Source organism: Astatotilapia calliptera, chromosome 14 (genome assembly GCF_900246225.1).
Source record: "Astatotilapia calliptera chromosome 14, fAstCal1.2, whole genome shotgun sequence".
Lineage (NCBI taxonomy): Eukaryota > Metazoa > Chordata > Actinopteri > Cichliformes > Cichlidae > Astatotilapia > Astatotilapia calliptera.
The window spans coordinates 38,028,065-38,050,430 of record NC_039315.1 but is presented as its reverse complement, the minus strand read 5'-3'; the positions used below and the strand labels follow the sequence as shown (position 1 = coordinate 38,050,430).

The window sequence follows — 22,366 nt, the reverse complement described above, 5'->3', positions numbered from 1 at the left end:
GCTTGGACAACTGCTCGTGACCTAAAGAAAACAAAAAAAGGAAAAGGCTATGAATAAGATAGGAAATAAATATGAAAAATTAAAAAGGGAAATAAATATGAAAAATTAAAAAGGGTAAATTTTACTAGGAAGGAATAAAATATAAATTAAGGTTAAAAATGAAATAACTGTACAACACAAATTAGAATGAAGGGTAAATTTAACTGGGAAAGAATAAGATAAAATATATAAATTAAAGTTGAATTTCTCTTAGTTTCATCTATACAAGTCACATTTCTGGATTATTACTAGCTCAGAAATCAATTGTTTGAACAACAAAAAAGCCACAACACACCAAAGATTTGAGAAAACAAACTGACAAAAATAGTACTTTTAGTAAAGCAAAGTCATACCTCTTCGTAGCAATAACAACAGAAAGTCAATAGGAGTTATATATTTTTTTCATTTGTACAGTGATGTATGGTTGGGCTAGGAACATTATAGAAGGTCTACACACATTAAAAACATGTAGTGTTTCCATTATGTGACATGGACACTGTTGTAGACAGATCCAAGCATGGAGATGCTTCTCAAACTGTCAAAGTGTCATAATGTTTTGAGAAATCTAAACAAGGATGCTACTAAGATATTGTTCACAACTTTGTCCAAAACTTACATCCCATGTTTTGATGAAGGTACAGGTGTCTTCGTACAAATAGGCAGAGAGGGCATGAAGCACACCAGCACTTTGGGCATGGATATCAGCTTGTTCCTACATCACAAGAAAATTTTTATTTTAAATTATTGGCTAACCTAGTCAAGAATGGTAATTAAAATTGAAAAATTGATCAAATTAATTAAAGCTCAAAAAACAAGACAAAAACCCACTAACCTGGAGATTATAGCTTCTGAAGAGCTGAGACAGGACATCAGACACGTTCCCTGTGCAAACAGCTTTCTTTCTGAATAAGCTCTGGAGCCGGGGAGCATGTTGATCCAGCACAGCATAAAAGTGGTTTTTCAGGTGAAGGTTTGTAATCCTGTGGAATTCTGCACAGATCTGAACACACAGGATACATTTGTGTTTACAAGTTTCAATTAGTCTATAAATCTTTGCAAAATACATCAAAATCCTTACACTCCAAAGGCATAATTTGTTCAGACAGGCCAGATAACAGGAGTTGATATAAAATACATCTTGTTAGATACATCTATATACATTCTTACCTGGGACTGGGTGTCATATACTGTGGGAGTGTCTGGTCGGGCGTGGTCCAGGTTCCTGTCATTCGTCCCTGGGGGTGGAGTTGGCCAGCTCATCACCTGTTGTCAATCTCCGGGGCTCCACCTAGAGGGTTTTTAAGCCGGCACGGCCTGCCACTCCTCGCCAGTTCATCCTGCTACCATCTGTGGTAAACTCGCCCTCCTCTGAGCTCTGACTCTGTATATCTGGACCATGGGTTAATGTGTTTTTGTTTCCTGTATTCTTCAGATTCACCACCCGTCGCACTCATCAGTAGTGCTGGTTTGGTCTCCACACCTCTTCAACCTGAGCCTGACGTTGGGAAGAGTCCCACAGCTCTGGAAAACCTCCTGTGTTGTACCAGTGCCAAAGACTTCACGCCCCAAGGACCTCAACAGCTACAGGCCGGTGGCTCTGACATCCCACCTGATGAAGACCCTGGAGCGGTTGGTCCTGGCTCAGCTTCGGCGCCTAATAAGCTCATCACTGGACCCACTTCAGTTTGCCTACCAGCCTGGCAATGGAGCGGATGATGCCGTCATTCACCTCCTACATCGTTCCCTCGCTCACCTGGAGACCGCTGGAAGCACTGTGAGAATCATGTTCTTTGATTTCTCCAGTGCCTTCAACACCATTCTTCCCTCGGTTCTAAAGGACAAGCTGGTGAACTCTGGAGTGGACCATCACCTCACTACCTGGATCCTGGACTACCTCACCGACCGACCACAGTATGTGAGGACTCAGGGCTGTGTGTCGGACAGGGTCGTCTGCAGTACTGGGGCCCCACAGGGAACGGTTCTGGCTCCGTTCCTCTTCACCATCTACACTGCAGACTTCTCCCACAATTCCACCCAGTGCTTCCTACAGAAGTTCTCTGATGACTCTGCAATAGTCGGCCTCATCACTGATGGGGACGACAAGGAGTACAGAGGTCTGACCCAAGACTTTGTGGACTGGTGCCAGCTGAACTACCTCCAGATCAACGCCAGTAAAACCAAGGAGCTGGTGGTAGACTTCCGCAGGCACAAGCATTCTCCACTGCAACCACTGAACATCCAAGGTATGGACATTGAGGCTGTGGACAGCTACAAGTACCTTGGTGTTCATCTGAACAATAGACTGGACTGGACTCATAACTCAGACGCCCTCTACAGGAAAGGGCAGAGCAGGCTGTACCTGCTGCGGAGACTCAGGTCGTTTGGAGTGGAGGGCCCACTCCTGAAGAAATTCTATGACTCTGTTGTGGCTTCTGCTATCTTTTATGGCGTGGTCTGCTGGGGCGGCAGCATCTCTGCTGGGGACAGGAAGAGACTGAACAGGGTGATCCGAAGGGCCAGCTCTGTTCTAGGATGCCCTCTGGACCCAGTGGAGGTGATGAGTGACAGGAGAACGGCGGCTAAGCTGTCATCCCTGATGGACAACATCTCCCACCCCATGCAGCAGACTGTGACAGCACTGAGCAGCTCCTTCAGTGGGAGACTGCGGCACCCACGGTGTGGGACGGAGAGATTTCGCAGGTCTTTCCTCCCCACTGCTGTCAGACTCCATAATAAAGACTTTAACTGATCAAGTACACACATCCATACATATGCAATAATACTAAGTGCAATAATCCTTTCTGTCATCGTTGTATTTTTACTCAGTTGTATATAGTATTTGTATTTGTATTCTATTTTTATCTTATTGTATATTTATTTTATTTTATTCTACTGTATATAGTATTTTATTTTATTCTGTACAGTTGTGTACTGTATTTATTCTTATTGTATTCTAATTTTTGCCTCATAACTTTTGCACTGTCCACTTCCTGCTGTGACAAAACAAATTTCCCACGTGTGGGACTAATAAAGGTTATCTTATCTTATCTTATTCTGTTCTTCCGTCTGCTCTGAACCCGAGGATTATATACTCCACTTCTCCTCAGCCTGCCCTTCAGTCCGTATTCTCCACCTCCTTGGAATCTGGACCGGACTCTCCACACTCTTGACCCTCTCTGGAATACTCCCACGGCAGCCCTTTTCCCGCCTAATAACTAGGGTCTCCAAGTAAGCCCAAGACTATCCACTGGCACTCCGTACCTCTGTCCCTTACTCGTTTTTTTCCATTCAGTAACATCTCTCTCCTGTGTTTACAGAAGTTCCCGTTAGAGTTCTCCCCGTGCTCTACGCCGGTCTCTCCGCCCACGGATTTCCCTTAGTTTCTGCGTATGGTTTCTGTTAAACCCAGTTCTGTTCACGTTTTGTTCTTTTCAATAAATTATACACAGTTCGAAGCAAATTGAGTCTGCTCTTGAGTCCACCGCATTCTCGCCCGTGACAGAACGAACTGGCCACTTATGGACTCAGCGGACCCAATTCGCGCCGCCATTAATGAACAGGGCGCGGTGTTAGGACGGCATGAACAGACCTTGACGTCCTTAATGGATCAGTGTAATGCTATCAGTGATAAACAGGAGGAGTTACTTACCCGGTTTTCAGAAATCAGGGAGTCAAATCCACCCATTTTCCCTAGTCAGCCGGAACCGTTGTCTGCACCCGCCTTTGCACGTCGTGAATCGGCTTATCGGGGCATCTCTTCCCCTCCACCGGAGCCTTTTCACGGAGAGCTGGGGCTGTGTGGGGGGGTTCCTGTTTCAGTGGTCGTTGTTCGTCAGTCGCACGCCGCATGCGTTTCCTAATGATGCTGCCAAGATTTCCCATTTTGTTGGGTTGCTTAGGGGTAAGGCGCTTGCGTGGGCTGAGGCGTTTTTGTTTTCTCATCCGATTGCCTTGTGTTCCTATGAGGACTTCCTCAAGGAATTCAAGGCTACGTTCGCTCACCCGATCTCTGAGGGTACTGCAGCTAAGAGGCTGTTGGGACTCCGCCAGGGAAAATGCAGCGTTGCGGAATACGCGATCGAGTTCCGCACCGCTGCTGTTGAAGCGGGTTGGCCAGACGCTGCGCTGCGGGGTATTTTCCTAGCGTCCCTTTCCGAACAACTGAAGGATCAGCTGGCTGTGCACGACGAGCCGGCCACGTTTGAAGCGCTTGTCTCTCTTGCTCTCAGGATCGATAGTCGACTGAGGGAGAGAGACGCTGAGAGGCGGTCCAGACCCTCTCCGTCACTGTTTCGACCCACGGCCGTTTCGGCGTTACCCCCGTCGCTTCCGGTGACATCATCCGTCCGTCCTCGCTCTCCTTCCCCTGAGCCTATGCAGATTGGCCGCGGTCGGCTCACTCCTGAGGAGCGGGAGCGGCGTTTCCGAGCCGGAGAGTGCTTCTACTGCGGAGGAAGCGGCCATCGCATCGCTGTTTGCCCGGTCCGGCCAAAAGGCGTGGCCCGCCGGTAAGTCCGGGGTTACGGGTGGGCAGTGTTTTTAAGAGTGATAAACCCCGTCTTTTGCTTTCGGTTTCGTTGATGTCCGGTACTAGGGCTCATTCTCTTTGTGCTCTCGTTGACTCCGGGTCGGAGCAGAATTTGATAGATGCTGCGGTGGCTAAATCGTTGAATTTGCCCCTCATTCAGCTCGAGCCTCCGATCCCGGCCGCCGCTTTGAATAATGAGGTGTTCGCGATGATCACTCACCGGACCGCGCCTGTCAAGTTAGTCACGTCAGGTAATCATCAGGAAGACATAACTCTCTTTACCACCTCTTCCCTTGACGTGCCAGTGATCCTTGGTTTTCCGTGGTTGCAGAAGCACAATCCACACATTGACTGGGCAGGGAAGAGAGTAGCGAGTTGGAGTTTGTTTTGTCTCGCCAACTGTTTAAAGTCAGCACTGCCCTCGGGGGCTTTTGTTTCTCCTCCAGTGGTTGTCTCCCCCCCTGACCTTACCTCTGTCCCTCCTGAATATCATGATCTACAAGAAGTGTTCAGTAAGGACAGGGCTCTGTCGCTGCCTCCTCATCGGCCCTATGATTGTACTATTGATCTCCTCCCCGGTGCCCCTCTGCCCTCCAGCCGTCTCTATAATCTGTCCCGTTTGGAGAGGGGGACTATGGAGACGTACGTCCGGGATTCGCTGGCGGCCGGTCTCATTCGTCCTTCTCCTCACCGGTGGCCGCTGGTTTCTTTTTTGTTTCTAAAAAGGATGCGTCGCTCCGGCCGTGCATTGATTACAGGGGCCTTAATGCGATCACGATTAGGAACAGGTATCCCCTGCCTTTGATCAGTTCAGCTTTCGACCCCCTCCATGGGGCCACTGTCTTCTCTAAGTTGGACTTGAGGAACGCGTACCACCTTGTCCGCATAAGGGAGGGCGACGAGTGGAAGACTGCTTTTAACACTCCTCTGGGGCATTTTGAATACCTGGTGATGCCGTTTGGCCTCACCAATGCCCCTGCAGTCTTCCAGGCACTGGTGAATGACGTGCTCCGGGATTTTTTTAATGTTTTTGTGTTTGTTTATCTGGACGACATTTTGATTTTTTCTCGGTCCCTTGAAGAGCATCGTGTGCATGTCCGGAGTGTGCTGCAGCGACTGTTGGAGAACCGCCTTTATGTGAAGGCCGAGAAGTGTGACTTTCATGTCTCGTCTATCTCGTTTCTGGGCTACCTACTGGCGGAAGGGCAGGTGAAGACGGACCCTGTAAAGGTTAAGGCAGTAGTGGAGTGGCCCGTTCCTGGTTCGCGTAGACAGCTGCAGCAGTTCCTTGGCTTCGCGAATTTCTATAGGCGTTTTGTCAGGGACTACAGTCGGGTGGCTGCGCCTCTCACTCGCCTTACTTCCTCCCGGGTCCCCTTCGTTTGGTCCCCCGAGGCTCACTCGGCCTTCGCCACGCTCAAACGGCTTTTCACTTCGGCTCCTGTTTTAGTCCATCCTGACACGAGTAGGCAGTTTGTGGTGGAGGTTGATGCTTCAAGCGTGGGGGTGGGGGCTGTGCTGTCTCAGCGTTTTGGTCCTCATGGCAAGCTCCAGCCCTGCGCCTATTTTTCTCGACGCCTATCTCCTGCCGAACAGAACTATGACGTTGGGGATAGGGAGCTCCTGGCCATTAAGTTGGCTTTGGAGGAGTGGCGCCACTGGCTGGAGGGGACGGAACATCCATTCATCATCTGGACAGATCACAAGAATCTGACTTATCTCAGAACGGTTAAGAGACTGAACTCCCGCCAGGCTCGGTGGTCCCTTTTCTTCGCCCGATTTAACTTTGACATTTCCTATCGCCCGGGTTCCAAGAATCTTAAACCTGATGCTCTGTCTCGCCAGTACTCCTCGGACTCGGACTCCCGGGACCCGGAGCTCATTCTCCCTTCCACCTGCAGGATTGGCTCCCTCACCTGGGATGTGGAGGAGGCTATACGCCAAGGACTGCGGGACGACGCTGATCCGGGAACTGGCCCGCCCGGTCGGCGTTTTGTACCCTCTGCCGCCCGGTCGGCTGTTATCCATTGGATCCATACAGCCCGGTTTACTTGCCACCCGGGAGTGAGTAGGACCACGGCTCTGTTGAAGAGGTATTTCTGGTGGCGTTCTATGGACAAGGATGTGAAGGCTTATGTGGCTGCCTGTTCCGTTTGTGCCCGTAGCAAGACCTCTAATCGGCCCCCGTCTGGCTTACTCCGACCGCTGAGTACCCCGCATAGGCCTTGGTCTCATATCGCCTTGGATTTTGTTACCGGCCTCCCAGCCTCTTCGGGGAAGACGGTGGTTCTGTCCATAGTTGATCGGTTTTCCAAGGCGGCTCATTTCGTGGCCCTGGACAAGCTGCCGATGGCTGCGGAGACCACCCAGATCCTTACAGACCATGTGTTCCGTCTTCATGGCATACCCTCGGAGATTGTGTCTGACAGGGGGCCTCAGTTTGTCTCCCGAGTATGGAGGGCCTTCTGTACAGCCCTGGGTGCCAAGGCCAACTTGAGTTCTGGTTTCCATCCGCAGACCAATGGCCAGACTGAGCGTTTGAACCAGGAGTTGGAATCCGCTCTTCGCTGCGTCTCGTCGCTGAACCCGGCTGCCTGGTCGTCTCAGTTGCCTTGGGTGGAGTACGCCCATAATTCTCTCACGTCTTCAGCGACGGGTTTGTCCCCCTTTGAGGCCTCGCTGGGGTATCAGCCACCGTTGTTCCCGGAGGATGAGACGGATTTGGCTGTTCCTTCGGTCCAGCATCACCTTCGACGCTGCCGGCGGATGTGGCAGAGGGTCCGACGGGCTCTCCTTGCGACTGTCGACCGGCAACGGGACTATGCGGATCGTCGCAGCTCTGTCGCTCCGGCGTATCGGCCTGGACAACGGGTGTGGCTTTGTGCTAAGGACATTCCCTTGCGGTTGCTTTCTCGAAAGTTGGCTCCCCGCTATGTTGGCCCCTATGAGATCACTGCTGTTGTCGGCCCCTCGGCGGTCCGTCTCAGGCTCCCGGCCTCCTGGCGCGTCCACCTGACGTTTCACGTCTCTCAGGTCAAGCCGGTCCGTAGCAGTCCTCTGTGTCCGCAATCTGTTCCCCCGCCTCCCGCCCGGCTCGTGGACGGTCATCCGGCCTATTCGGTCCGGCGGATCGTTGACGTGCGCCGCCGTGGTCGTGGTGTCCAGTACCTAGTGGACTGGGAGGGGTATGGGCCTGAGGAGCGTTCTTGGGTTCCCCGGTCGCTCATTCTGGACCCGTCCCTGATTGCTGCATTTCGTTCCTCCCCTCGCAGGGCCCGGGCTGGGGGGTCGCCGAGTGGCGGCCCTTGAGGGGGAGGTACTGTCATATGCTGTGGGAGTGTCTGGTCGGGCGTGGTCCAGGTTCCTGTCATTCGTCCCTGGGGGTGGAGTTGGCCAGCTCATCACCTGTTGTCAATCTCCGGGGCTCCACCTAGAGGGTTTTTAAGCCGGCACGGCCTGCCACTCCTCGCCAGTTCATCCTGCTACCATCTGTGGTAAACTCGCCCTCCTCTGAGCTCTGACTCTGTATATCTGGACCATGGGTTAATGTGTTTTTGTTTCCTGTATTCTTCAGATTCACCACCCGTCGCACTCATCAGTAGTGCTGGTTTGGTCTCCATTCTGTTCTTCCGTCTGCTCTGAACCCAAGGATTATATACTCCACTTCTCCTCAGCCTGCCCTTCAGTCCGTATTCTCCACCTCCTTGGAATCTGGACCGGACTCTCCACACTCTTGACCCTCTCTGGAATACTCCCACGGCAGCCCTTTTCCCGCCTAATAACTAGGGTCTCCAAGTAAGCCCAAGACTATCCACTGGCACTCCGTACCTCTGTCCCTTACTCGTTTTTTTCCATTCAGTAACATCTCTCTCCTGTGTTTACAGAAGTTCCCGTTAGAGTTCTCCCCGTGCTCTACGCCGGTCTCTCCGCCCACGGATTTCCCTTAGTTTCTGCGTATGGTTTCTGTTAAACCCAGTTCTGTTCACGTTTTGTTCTTTTCAATAAATTATACACAGTTCGAAGCAAATTGAGTCTGCTCTTGAGTCCACCACATTCTCGCCCGTGACACTGGGATTTCAGAGTAGGCCAGCAATCCAGGATCTGACCTACTGGTAGGTCATCATTGATGATCTCTTTGCATTGCAAGGCCAAAGTTGTGTGCATCAGCTTTGTAATCAGGATTCTTTTCACTTTTCTCGACTTCATCTACAATCTGTAGTCTTAGCTGGCCATGGTAAACAGCATCTTCACCCCTGAAAATTTACTTCTGCCCTGGCATGGACATAACAGTAAAACACAGAAGACACAGAGAACAGAAAAGACACACAACCAAGGAGACACAGATGAAACATAACCAGCCCAGAACTCAACTAAACCTTAACTAATAATAACAACAATACAAGAACTTCACCTCATTTCAATATAACATAAGAAAGCAAAAATACAAAATAAACTCAAAATGCTGTGTCACAGACCCAGCCCCTGACAGATAAAAAACTAAGTCTTTCACTAATGAACACTGGGCATCAGAATAAAATAAAACGAAAAAATAACTGTTTGGTAAATATATTATTGATGGATTCACCCTTAAGCTAACCTAAAATAGACCAGGCACAACAATTTTACAGTTCAGAAGATTCTACATTTCAACTTGGTATACATAACTATTTGCAATGTAAACCAAGTTCTACCGCCTAATTATGTAATGATTAATCACTGCTTTTGTAAGTATGTCCTGTGCCTACAATTTTGCTGCCCCAGTTTTAATATGTACAACTCCAGAGAACTAAACGTAAGTTTTAAGTTCCACCAGTTAGCAAATGGGTTAGCCAAAGTCAATATCCACGTATGCGCTAAGTGTGAAGCAGCGCAGCAGTGCATATTGATTCAACAATTTAACCACAAGGCAGTTTATAATCTGCAAATCCAGAAACGCCTTCAAAAGACTTCTTTTAAAATAGTAAGAGATTAGAAAAGTTATTAACACATTATTAGTCCCAGCCTCTGCTGGGACTAATAATGTGTTATACTAAATATGAGCTTATTAGCATAATTCATGCAAAACACTTTGGGGCCAAGCCAACATGGATAAAACGACGCATGCATGTAATTCTTAAATGCCTGCTAGAGTTGTACATTTATGACGATAAAAAACCCATATTACAACGGAGAACTATAGTTTCAGAAAAAATAAAACTTACCACAAAAGCGCTCCTGAAGATGCTGCAAAGGCGGTAAATGCAGCTAGCCAAGTGCAGAGCGTTAGCTGTTCCAGTTCAAAAGTCCGTAACATACCATAGCATGCCCTCCTTTATCCAGCGTCAAAGGCAATGCCGCAAAAAAACCCTTGACAAATGTTTTTATTTCTGTTCGGATATTAACGTTCCACAAGTTTCTTTCGGAGTAATGAGCGGGCATTCGCACTCGAAGCGAGGAATCCAAGATGGTTGCCAGCACTTCATAAAGAAACAGGTGGTGCACGTAGGTACGTACGTAGGCACGTAAGTGACGTCAGTGTTAAAACTCAAATTATTTGAGGGCAATGCCAGAAACTAATCAATATATTCAAGTACTAATAACTTGAAAAACAAACTTGTTCAAACTACTCAAAAAAATAAAGGTGTATGAACTTATAACAGGTTTTTAAGTAGTTGGAATTCATTTCATTTATCAACCTATTACTATTCGGTCTTACAGTGTAGTGGACGTTGAGTTGTTGTGTGGGACACCAGTAGTCCATGTTGCTGTAACCGTAGTTCATGTTTAGAATAAAACATCCCAGCTCACTGAGTTGATCGGGGCAATAGTGCCTAAAATGTTGCATAATTTTGCTGAGAGATCTTTTACTTTGTGGTAATCTTAGACGAGTAGTTTTATGGACAAAACCCACCAGGTCACTCAGTGTTCCCTTAGTGCTGATGTATCAGAGATGTTGGTGTAACTGAAGTAATGTTGTTAAGTCCTTAAAGTCATATTCTTTTATTGTCACACTCTATTTTTATTTTTGTATGATACCTGAGTTATATGGAATATGGCTGAAGTAAACTAAAGTCTAAAATACTTAGTCATTCATTTGTTTAATAGTAATTTAACATTATATAATTCACATATAAAACTATGAATTGTAATTTTAAATGGTTTAAAAGCATGTAGAATAGCATATGTAGGCAAGTATATTTCTCCTTTATTTATCAAGAAGCAACGACAAAAAGGGAAAAAAAGAAACAGGGCAGGTTCGGTGGTTGAACCATCCGTCCCCACCAATGCCAAAACCAAATCTACGCTCTTGGGTACTTTATAAGCTACATTACATAGAAGGGAAAGCTTTGTCATATAAAGCTCTGGGAAGGGTGAAGGGAGGAGTTTGATTTTTCATGTTTCCAGTAGGAAAAAAAATGACAGAGTTTCCAGTAACAGCACGGTTGTTTATGAAGTGCATGTTAACAGTGCAGGCAGCATAATGAAAAGCCAATTATATTACGACAGCTGTGAGACATAAATTCATTTTACTGACCTATTTTAACACCAGAAATACCATTAAGCTCTCATTAAAGACCACAACATTACAAAAGTATAAAAGCAATGTGATTTCTTTTTAAATTGATGTACTCACTTGAGTCATATTTAATGAATATATATATTAAATAAAAAATAAATAACTGTGTGTCGTACTTGTTGCTCTATGTTATTCATTGTATGAAAAAGAACCGTGAGCCCATATTTTTCCCTAAGTAGAGCCTCCAGTTAAGTCTTTATATATTTTTGAAATTTCCAGGAAAACTGTTATATAATTTATGCATTGGGACATTACTGTATATGTAAAATATCCTGTAAGAGTTTTGGAAATGTATCTCTTTGTTCCAAACAGGATTTTGCAAAGTGGTGTGTAAAACATGAACTTTCAGCAGGCCAAACCAAATGAATCCAAGCAAAGATCACTGAATCTGATTAAACATCAGAGGGGAAAAGCACTTCAGAGCCTGGAAATCATCACATGTCAGTAAGCAAGTGGCAAATAAAAAAATAAAATAAAGATGGTGCTTTAGAAGAACCGCCCAGGCAAAACCTTGTGTTGTTGCTTCTCCTGGAGATTTGAGATTCACTGGTCATAATGATGAATGCACAGCCTGAATCTTAAAAGCTGTTGTCACATGAATCTGCTGAAGGAGGTACGTAGGATGTCGACATTTTTAATCTATTTTAATTTTTATATTTTTGTCGATGTTGTTTCTTTGTAACATATAAAAGTTTTTTAGATGTTACATTCAGTGTTTTTTCTTTAAACTTTTATTAGTTGTTGTTGTCGTTCACTACGTTTGTGTAATTTTTTAATGCACGTTTTAGAGCACGTTAACTGCCAGTGTGGATACAAATTGTCTTATTAATGAAATAGTGTGTTTACAGATTCTAGATTTATTTTTTCACTCTGCTTCTGTTCAGGCAGAATGTGGCCTTGGTCAGCCATACAGGGAAAATTAAAAGAGTCAGTGCTGCACAGAGTGAACAGCTCCGCTGGGGTTGAAAGAAAGCGGCCGTATGTCTTCTTTAAAAGTCAATCTCGCCCTCTTGTGTACTGATTAAGGGACCTTATTGGCATGTACATCTGTATTAACATGGCCATTGGTGACCCTGCCTGTGTGTGTATGTGTGTGTGTGTGCGTGTGTCTGTGTGTGTTCATGTGTGTCTGGCCAGGCGAGGCGCGAAGAACCCCGCCAGATTGATTCACAAAGGGAAAGGACTGCTTCACGCTTGTCACAGGGACTCAGCAGTGGGGGGCTAAAACAAAACCCTCAGGGTGGGTGGGTGGAACTCAACACCTACCCAAGAGAGCACTGGCACCCAGCAGGAGAAAAGGGTTCACTCCCTTGTCCAGCTGACTGCCTCTTCCTCCCCCATCTCATACACACACAATGCACAAACACACCGCGGGGACTAGGACTGAGACGTCCACAATAAGCACACATAGCCCCCCACCCCGGCCCACCCTCCCCAACCCTCACTGGCCTCACAGCCAGCCTGGACCCATTCAAACCCTCTGCTACTCACCACATCACCATCCTAACAGGGATTAGGCTTAATGAACTGGAAGGAGTTAACAATAAATGAATCAGGGCCTATAAGCAGCCTTCTAATTCCATTTTGTGTTCTGCCGCTTTCTTTCCTCCCTTTTCTGTTTGAACACAAGGTGTAATCCACTTGACTATCAAAGGTGTGGAGCGAGCATGAATTGAAACTAGCCCTGCCACATGCACATGGACACACAGCATGCAGCTTGCTAATACCATCTGCTCCCATCAATATTCTGAACAGTGCACTTTGAAGAAAAAAAATAAAATTTCAGATGTATTTTTTTATTCTTTTCTAATTAACCCATTTCATAACCCATTTAAAGAAGCTGCTGAAGAATGGAATAGCTAATTAAATGCATTATTATTGAATGCAGCGTACTGTACAGTTAGTGTTGGTATAGCCTTCGGGGGAATGTAATATGTTTGTTGTTCCTGTTTGGAACAGCACATTCAGGCACATTTTTTAATTCCCTCTGTAATTATGCCTTTCTGCAGCTTTGTGAAGAAATGTTCTGACATCACAGTATGGAATCAACTTATAATTGTGATGATTTACAACTCAATTAGGCCAGTCACAAGATGCAGAAGAAAAGATGAACAAAAAAACAGAAACAGGATTTTTGCTATCTCGTCTGAGAGATTCTGTCTGTGGGTGGCTTTAACTTGTTTTGCTGACGGGTTTGTTTGTGTGTGTGTGTGTGTGTGTGTGTGTGTGTGTGTGTGTCAGCTGCATGTTCATCCGTGCAGGGAGCTTCTTGCTTGCATCAGTGTGTCATTTAGTGTTTGTATTGACTTTAGTCTCTGAGGAAAAAACTACACATTCCTCTTCCCTGCCCATGTTTTTTAATTGGAATGGCACACACACACACACAAACACACACAAACACACACACACACACACACACACACACACACACACACACACACACACACACACACACAACCTGTATTTTTTATATTACATTTTACTGTCAGTTGGCAGCCTTTTAAATTGTTTGATTATATTATAAAAGTCAAATATTTTTCTTTAAAGAGTAGCGTACGATCATAGAAGGAGGGGGAAATGTAACAAAATAAAATATGTGCATCTCTGAATTCCGATATGAAATATTAATGTGATGTATAACAAATAAAAGATATTTGAAAATCAACAAAGGAAAACCAAAAGTTTTAACAAAAATAATTTCGCAAATTTGCCAGGATTTTCTAAATCCATTTCTTTGGACACTATAAAGGAACAAAGGAAATGGTTGTAAAATTATTGAAGATGGAGCTGAAAACATTACAAACTGTGAAAGCAAAATTCAAATGGAACACTAAACACACTGATCAGCAATAACCGCACAGTACGACGACATATAATTATAGCAAATGACATTTAATTGCCAAACAATAACAGAATAATCAAAAAACACAAGACATTACAAAATAATGCACTCTACCATGCACTGTGCTCAAAATAAATACGCAATCAATATATGAGTTATTAAAAATGTTGAAATAAGTAGGTAAAATAAATAGATATAAGCAAATTGTACTGTTATCGTGTCACGTAAGCTGGTAAAGCACATTATTATTACATAGGTTTGAAAAAAGTGGTAAAGGGGACTTTTTTGAATATCACATGGTCTGAATCTATGTTCTTATTGATGGTGGCAAAGTGGAGGAGACTAAATATAGAAATGACTGGAAGTTCCAAGCAAAAGCATTTGAATATTCTACTGAAAGCTTTCACTTGAGGCAACTGTTGTGATTATGTGTTATATTTAAATCAAAAAGAATTGAACTGAACTTAATATCATTGTGTCATTTATCAGATTTTCATGGGAGTGATATTTAGACAGTTTTGCATCTGAACTCTTTGCAGGTAGTTTTTCACATATTTGATTTTGTATAAAATTGTTAGTTGGCAGAGGGTGTGTTTGATATGTGCCCTTCAAGTTCACCATTTTTCATTGATTTAGCTCAGTCAGGTTTCTAACCATGTATTAAAAATGGTCATTCTGTTCTTTACCTTACTGATAAAATGGTTGGTCCAATGTTAAATGTGGCCACTGATGCCAATGGGAGTGCAGAATAGGAGAAATACCACATATAAATGAAATTCTTGAAATACCCAATATTATTTTAACTTTGGTGTTAAAGTTCATGCATTCATTCTCAAAATATTATTAGTCCTTTTTTACACAGATTACTTAAAGTCTTTACTAAACAGAATTTACACTAATGGCCCTTTTCATCTTGAAGACCAATTAACAGTTTACAGAATTTACTATGAATTATCTATTGGATTTTAATTTAGCGCAGTGCCATCTCAAAGGATCGTTGATACGATCCCACTGAAAATTCAATAAATAGACTAATATTTGTGAAAATGTAATTTAAAAAATGTTGGAGGATAAATACCTGTGATATAGGCAATTTTAATTTCATTCTCTAGGATGTCTGTACGAATATATCTATGTCTAAGATTTCTGTCTTTACTCCAGTGGAACTGAGGTGAATAGATATATAGATATGAAATGCATAATCTGGGGGGATTTCCAGTGTTTCAGAACACAGTATCTAGACTGTGTGACACACATGCACGCGCACACACACACACACACACACACACACACACACACACATCAAATATAAGCAAAATAAAATTAAGGCTGTAGACTTCAGTTGAAACCTTCTAGTTTCAGGACGGAGTTTAAGTGTTTCCAAACCCTTCTAAATCACTGTTTTTGGACTGACAGCACGGACACTCCTAGAATGTGATGAAGCCTGTCATTTTGTCTGAGTCCTGATGAGGACTCATCTGCAGAAACACATCATTAGAATATGAAAGACGAAATAAGGGGTCAAAAGTTTCTTAGATGGCTTTCATACAAAGTTTTCTTGATTGGGACATTCTGTGGCTGTCATTTCCTCCCCTGGCTCCACCATCCCTGTCGCATGTCATGATTGTTTGGCGGTGTCCGAGGCAATCCCAGTACCCGTTCTACCACCATCTCCACAGATGGGAAGCAACCAAATTAATCCTGAACTGTCAGAGTTGAAATGGTGCAGGTGTGTGAAGGTGACGGGATGGGGGAGGGTTTTGAATTTACATTTATATATGAATTGTAGATGCCTGCAGTGGCGCTCCCATCAACATGTGAAGACATTGACATGCTAATCACAGGGCTAGGGGATGCCACCTGTCCAGTGAGGGTGACGGGAGATGGCCAGAATAGACACACAACCAAACACACACACACATACTCAATCAGGTTAACATGTATATCCTGCTCCTACAGATAGCTACCTGCACTAGCCATCACTCCACTGACAACACACAATATTATGTAAATATGCTTCCGTGTGACAGTGGTGTTGCTGCTGGTGTGTCTCAAATGGCCTTTCCAAGTGCTGATCAGCTTACTTACATTCCCCATGCATCTCTGTCTGCAGCCTGTCTCAGCCTCTTTACCAACATCTGGTTCCTGAAGTACAAATTTGTCTCTCCCGTTCTGTTTCACTGTCTAAACTTCTGTCTTTATCTTTGCCCCTCTGCTCACATGTTTCTCTTTATTACTGTGTCTTGGGGAAAAAAATGTCAATTTTTGATCAGTCTCTCATTTTTGACACATTATAGTTAGAACCAACTTGACACAGGACACCTTCATGTTTTTGCTCCCTTATCTCTTATTTGCTCAGTGGTGTAACCTTTGACACATTTGTGTGTGTCTCTTTGTCGTGCCTTTCACTACAGCTTAGCCTCACCAAGCTGCTGAAGCTAACACGTGGCTGGCAGTAAATCCAAACCATCATCAAGAATGATAAGACTTGACCCCAGTCTGACCTTTAAACTCCTGAACTCTCAGATGATCTTAAAATGAACAGAGCTAGTCAAAACAATCATAGCCAGAGAAACTCCTGGTAGACTAAAGAAAGTGAGCGGAGAGAGAATTTTGATAAATCAAAAATATTTGTTTCTGAGCGAATTTCTATTAATATGCTCTTCTCAAAAATTTCAACAAATTCTGAATTCTTCATAAAAAAATTCTTGAAAAATATTCTCCTGTTTAACTTGAATGTGAATTACCTGTTATGAATTTTGATCTCTCAGGGCTCTAGACTAACCTTTTGCTACGGTTGCACTAGTGTGCCTAAATTTTTTTTCTTAGGCGCAGCCAAATTTTTCAACCACATCGCTTAACACCGCAGTTTTACATGTGTACTTTTTTGGGCGGAAAATTGCTGTCCATACAGACAATATTGATTTGTGAATGATTAACTAACAATCTTGTGCTTGTGCTTAAAGTACTTTGGCACTCTTTGGTAATATTGTAGACAATGTTAAACCTAATCATCATCCTGGCCTCCTCTGACGACCTGTTTGCTGCTGCCTGCCGCTAAAAGGCAGTGGGGAGAGGGGACACTTGGACAGTGCATTTATGATGACATATAATGTGTTTTCCGGATACACGGTGCTTTTTCAGCGTTTAGAGATTGATGGCTCTGTGTCAGAGCTGGCTATGAATTTCAGACGGATCAGGCCTTAAGTTAACAAAAAAGTTATCAATCCTTCTTTTAATTTTTTCTTATTACCCACAGCTACATCCACTTCTGTCAGGCCTAGGCTGCTGACTAGGGCTGGGCATCATCACTGATTTCTATAATCCATTCGATTCTGATTCACAAAGTCCCAATTCGATTCAATTTTGCCTCAGACAGTCAGAAATATTATAATTCTGATCATTTATCAGTACTGACACTTGTGAGACTTCATCAGAATTGTAAACATCACAGCAGATGCCTTTGTGTGAAAGTAACTGAGGATAAAACTCAGAAAAAACATGAAGGAGATTCTCCTGGTCTGGCTTTTTATAGCAGATAACCTTAAAATATTCTGCAATATTCTGCAATTTTGCATAGTTTTAAAAAGTCTTCTTCAGTATTGAACAGCAGAAATTAGACTTTCTTTTCTGAGGTCATTAAGTAAAACAAAAAAAAGAAAAAAAAAAGACAGCAGCCGACAGCGCTGTAAACAACGGTACATTGGTGGGTAATAAGCGAATGAATAATACAGAAAACAGATTTGAGATGGGAAACTGTTCTTGAAGTACAGAGAGAGCGAGAGAGAGAGCTGTGCATGAAGTGTGATTTTTATCGTGGTGGAGGCAAAACAGCAAAAGTCAGAGGGAATTCATGACGATGTTTATCAAATGTGAAGCGTAGTTTACTGCATGGTTCAGTGAATTTTGGTTGGAGAGAGACAAAACCTGCAGCTCAGAATCGAGCGCAAAAAAGACGTAAACACAGCGCGGACCCGACGCATCAGAATCGGTGAGCTGTCGGCTTTCAGCCCCGACGGCGTGTCCGTCTACGGGCCGTCGGATGTTAAAGCCGAGAAAGAGAAAGCTGATTCTGATGCGTCGGGTCCGCTCTGCGTTTACGTCTTTGTGTGGAGTCCGTGTGCCTGCTCTCATTTACTGTTTGGTGGTTGTTGAAAAGGTTTTGTGACCTGAGATTCTGCCGTTTCTGGCAAAATACATTTATATTTAAAAGTCAATTCAGGATTTAACTAATCGATATCGCTTTATTCAAGCTACTCACCTCTCTCTCTCCCTCCGCCCTGCACTTTCAAACGTACACGCGGACTACATGAATATCTAGACCACGACCAATCAGAGAGCTCCCGCCCCTGACTATCCCTGATTGGTTTGGACCACGATAGGAGCACAATGTGTGTCTGCTGTTGACCACACGAAGACTTTCAGAGTATTTTTTTTTCTTTTTTTTGTTACTCGAACAGTTGGTCGCACCGGTGTGACCTAAGATTTTTTTTTAGTCACACCATTGAAAAATTTGGTCGCATTTGCGACCAATTTGGTCGCACTCTAGAGCCCTGTCTCTCAGAATGACTAAGTTTATACCACTGAAATGATCCACCAAGGTTTTGTCTGGAGCTGATATTTTTTCAAGTTACAGAAACAGAAACTGTTTGACATCAACTTAACTAACATTATTTCACTGTCTCACTGTCTCTGGGGGTGCTCCACTGCACATGCATTTAAGACACATGTGGGACGACTTGCACTCAGAAAAGTGAGTGAAAAAAGCTCCAGTCAGTTCACTACTTTTATCTACTATTAAATGCAAAGCAAAGAAACAAGAATTGGTTAGAATTAGTGGGTGTTAAAGACACTTTTTGACTGTCAAGAAGATTATGTAAAAACAAAAAAAAACCAGGGCAGATTTTATGAAGGTTAGCTGGAAAATTGGAACATTATGAAGATGTTGGTTCTGATTTAATTATTTGGATAGATTTGTGACACCCTCAGAATAAAAGTAATGTTTCCAGTGTCCTGTTTCTTCTTCTTCTAATTTCTGTAAAATATTTTGATCTACAGGTTCTCTATTCCAGGAAAGGCATTTTGACATCTTTCTGAATTTCACAAGAAAAGAACAAAAGTGATGTTTTATCCAATTCCTCTGTAAAGAAACTGAGAAGTAGGTGTTAAAGAGATACTATTTGACTGTCAAGAAGATTATGTAAAAAAAAAACTAAACAAAAAAAAAAACAGAGAAGATTTTAATGAAAGTTTGTTGGAAAGTTGGAGCACTCTGGCTACTCTGCTTCTTGCTTCTTCTTCTAGCTCTAATTTCAGAGCCTCCTCATACAATGCCCTAGTTTTTTGTGTTTTTATAAAAATTCCTAGCAGGAGACATGACAAATGTATTTTGTACAGAAAAGGAAAGCTTGTGGAATTAGTATGATTTTGTTCTTTTTGTCCCCCTTCTGTAACATCATCTGTGAATTGGAGCATATCTCCCTTAACTTCGGCACCATGGCCCACAGTTGAACCTAACACTGCTCAGACAAGGTGATAGGCTGCAGTGATTACATCTATCCCTAGAGCAGTGCCAGGAAAATGGCCCTTTTCCTCATTTCTATTATCACATTTGACCCTCCTCATCCTCCCTGGCCTGACGAAAAAAGCGTTTAAGGCACACTTATTAAACATAATCTAGTGAAGTTATTAAAACAAGCCAGCTTACTGAGAGACCTGCCGAAATTCAATTACCTGTGTAGCTGGAGGGAGAAGCGGCCAAAGAGGGTGACGAGTCTTCTGCTTTTATAGAGCAGGAGGAATGGTGTAGTTAGCGTGGCTTCAATTAACACAATGAGGCTGCGGCAGTAATGAGCTCGTGCACGATTGGACGAGAGGAGAGTCTGAGGTTAGCGGCTGTCTGCTGCAGGCGCTGAGGGCAGTGTTAGGGCCACAGTGAGCTCATACTTTCTTGTCACTCACTCGCAAGTTCCTGGATTGTAGCTTTTCCATTAGAGCTTGTGTCAAATATATGACACTGCCATTACAGTGCACAAAAAAGCAATTTTTTTTTTCATTTTTAAGAAGTTCCTTGTTATAAATTACTGTCATTTGCTTATTTGACACTGTATTATCTACTATCTCACCTTACACTATTTTTAGTTTCCATTCTATCATCATTGATGATCTTGGCGTCATCTTATCTCATTTGTTTTTTAGCCTCCATGAACCCTTTTTTTGTGCTGATAGATATAGCTTTGTGTGTCAGTCTTTCAGTATGCTGTTAACATACCTTCAGTGACTGAAAGTGAATCCTCTAGAGTCATGTGATTGTACACTGAAATGGTGAAATTCCATCAAAGCAGAACCACTGTTTGATTTCTTGAGGATGTTATTTCAGTGGTTATTTCAGGAGCTCAGGGGTCCAACTCATTATGGGAAAAAAGTCTTAAAGTAAGAGCTGTATCACAAACAACATTCCTGAACCGATAACTTCTGCAGACAAATAAAAGGTCCTTGATGTTGTTGTGTGTGTTGTTGGCAGCTATGAAAAAAAACAGTGCAAAAAGAAAAACAAACAAGTTAGTTGATCCTGGTATCCTTGTGTGCGTGTGTCTGTGTGAAATTCAAGTGTTGTGTAGAACTCCATGTACACTGCATGTGAGAGAATCCTGGATGTTTGAGTAAATATTTCAATTCCATTTTAAGTTTAATGAAGAACAGAACAGGTTATAGTAAACGTGGTGGCCTTAATTAAGCCATCCTGTTCAGAGCATACCCTTGATATTGTCTAGCTTTTTTCTTTAGAACAACACATGCTTATCCCAGAATTGTTTTAAACAATGTTCCCATTGTCTTACAGATGATCTCTTTGGCACTGGTACCTCGGTGCACAATTGGTGTCAAAATTGGACCCCAATAAATGACAACCAACCTTTAGAAGACCAATGCTGTAAAACTAAAGACGTAATGCCTGTTGAAATGAGACACAGAGGGGTTATATCTTTCTCACTGTTGTTCAATGCCCTGTTTTTCTTTTCCTTTTGTTTTCTTGAAAACTGAACGTGAGCATATCTGCATAGGTTGCATGCCCCAAATCCTTCACTTTGCATAGCCAAATATCTAAACAAAATCTAGACCTAAACATGGTAGCTTGAAATCTGCAATCTTGAATTTATGCTCACTAATTGTTCTAATTGTTAGGGAGGCACCAGAACCATTCCATCAAATCTGAATAACTGCTTAAGTAAAAAACAAACTGACGATACTAAAGTGGTCAAAAATAAGATGGTAGGAATGTTTTTCTTGTTTTCACAAGATCTTGTGACACTGTAGACAATTAAAGACATATATTGTATTTTAATTTAGGAAATATTCATTATGAATTAAAATTTTACATCAAAAATATTTTACATCAGCTCGTAGTGAAACTTGTGCTCCCTATAAAGGCTGACCTCTGTTATCATGATAGTCTGTAATCAGAGTATAAGTGCATTTCACCCTTAAGTGTGACTTCAAAGTTCAGGTCTGTTTTATTGAGCCCCAGTAGAGTAGTGATGTTAAGGTGAGGAATAGCAGAGCTGTTTCTGCGAATGTGACTGTGTTTTAATTATGATTTTGCCTCTGACATATAAATAGGTGAGGCACTAACTAAACGTCTATTGTAAGTATTGCATTCTTTTTGGTATAGTAATACTATCTTTGCTAATGTTAATAGCCGAGATAGAATAGAATAGAATAGAATAGAATAGAATAGAATAGCCCTTTATTGTCATGGTACATGTATCTAAAAAATATATACAAACATAAAAGCTATTAAAAAAGAGGAGGATAATTTGCAAACATAAGGAAGGCACACAATAGAGAAGTCACACATTGGAAGAACAGGTTGCAAAGTGTTGCAAATTGTGGCTGTGATTATGCTTTAATGCATTAAAGAAGCATTAAAGCATAATCACAGTGCAGCCAGTATAGATAGATCCATGGAGCCACAAATGCAACCATAGTCCAGCAGCTGAGCAGAGAAGCTGCAAGCTGCAACTAACCAGTCCTGTCCAACTACCGACCAATAACCTTCATCAGCATAACATGGAAGCTCCTGCCAGGCATTATAGCGGCTAAGATGAACAGGCACATGGCACATGAGCCATGTGTTGAGTCATGGCTCAAAGAATTGGTAGGAACACAACAGGGGTAAAACACCAGCCACAGGTAGACAGGGATGCCACTTGAGACTGTCAGACCAGACTGACACACCTGTGCACTGCCTGGACTGATTACAATAAAGCCGATGATTCAGTGCCCCACGCATGGATCCTGGAATGCCTAGAACTGTAGAAAATCAAAAGGACCATAGTAGACTACATCAGGCATTCAATGGTGGTGTGGCAAACACTATAGGCCAGCTTCAACCTAATTGCAC

The 22,366-nt window shown here is 43.3% G+C and overlaps 2 long non-coding RNA genes across 2 annotated transcripts; both read left to right on the top strand.

Moving 5' to 3' along the window:
- Positions 1-3,114: 3,114 nt before the first annotated feature.
- LOC113036826 (uncharacterized) lies at positions 3,115-3,494 on the top strand. The gene is made up of 2 exons (XR_003274507.1): positions 3,115-3,267; positions 3,357-3,494. It is a non-coding gene; the product is annotated as an uncharacterized LOC113036826 (long non-coding RNA).
- Positions 3,495-8,055: 4,561 nt separating this feature from the next.
- LOC113036825 (uncharacterized) lies at positions 8,056-8,589 on the top strand. The gene is made up of 2 exons (XR_003274506.1): positions 8,056-8,362; positions 8,452-8,589. It is a non-coding gene; the product is annotated as an uncharacterized LOC113036825 (long non-coding RNA).
- The last annotated feature ends 13,777 nt before the right edge of the window (positions 8,590-22,366 follow it).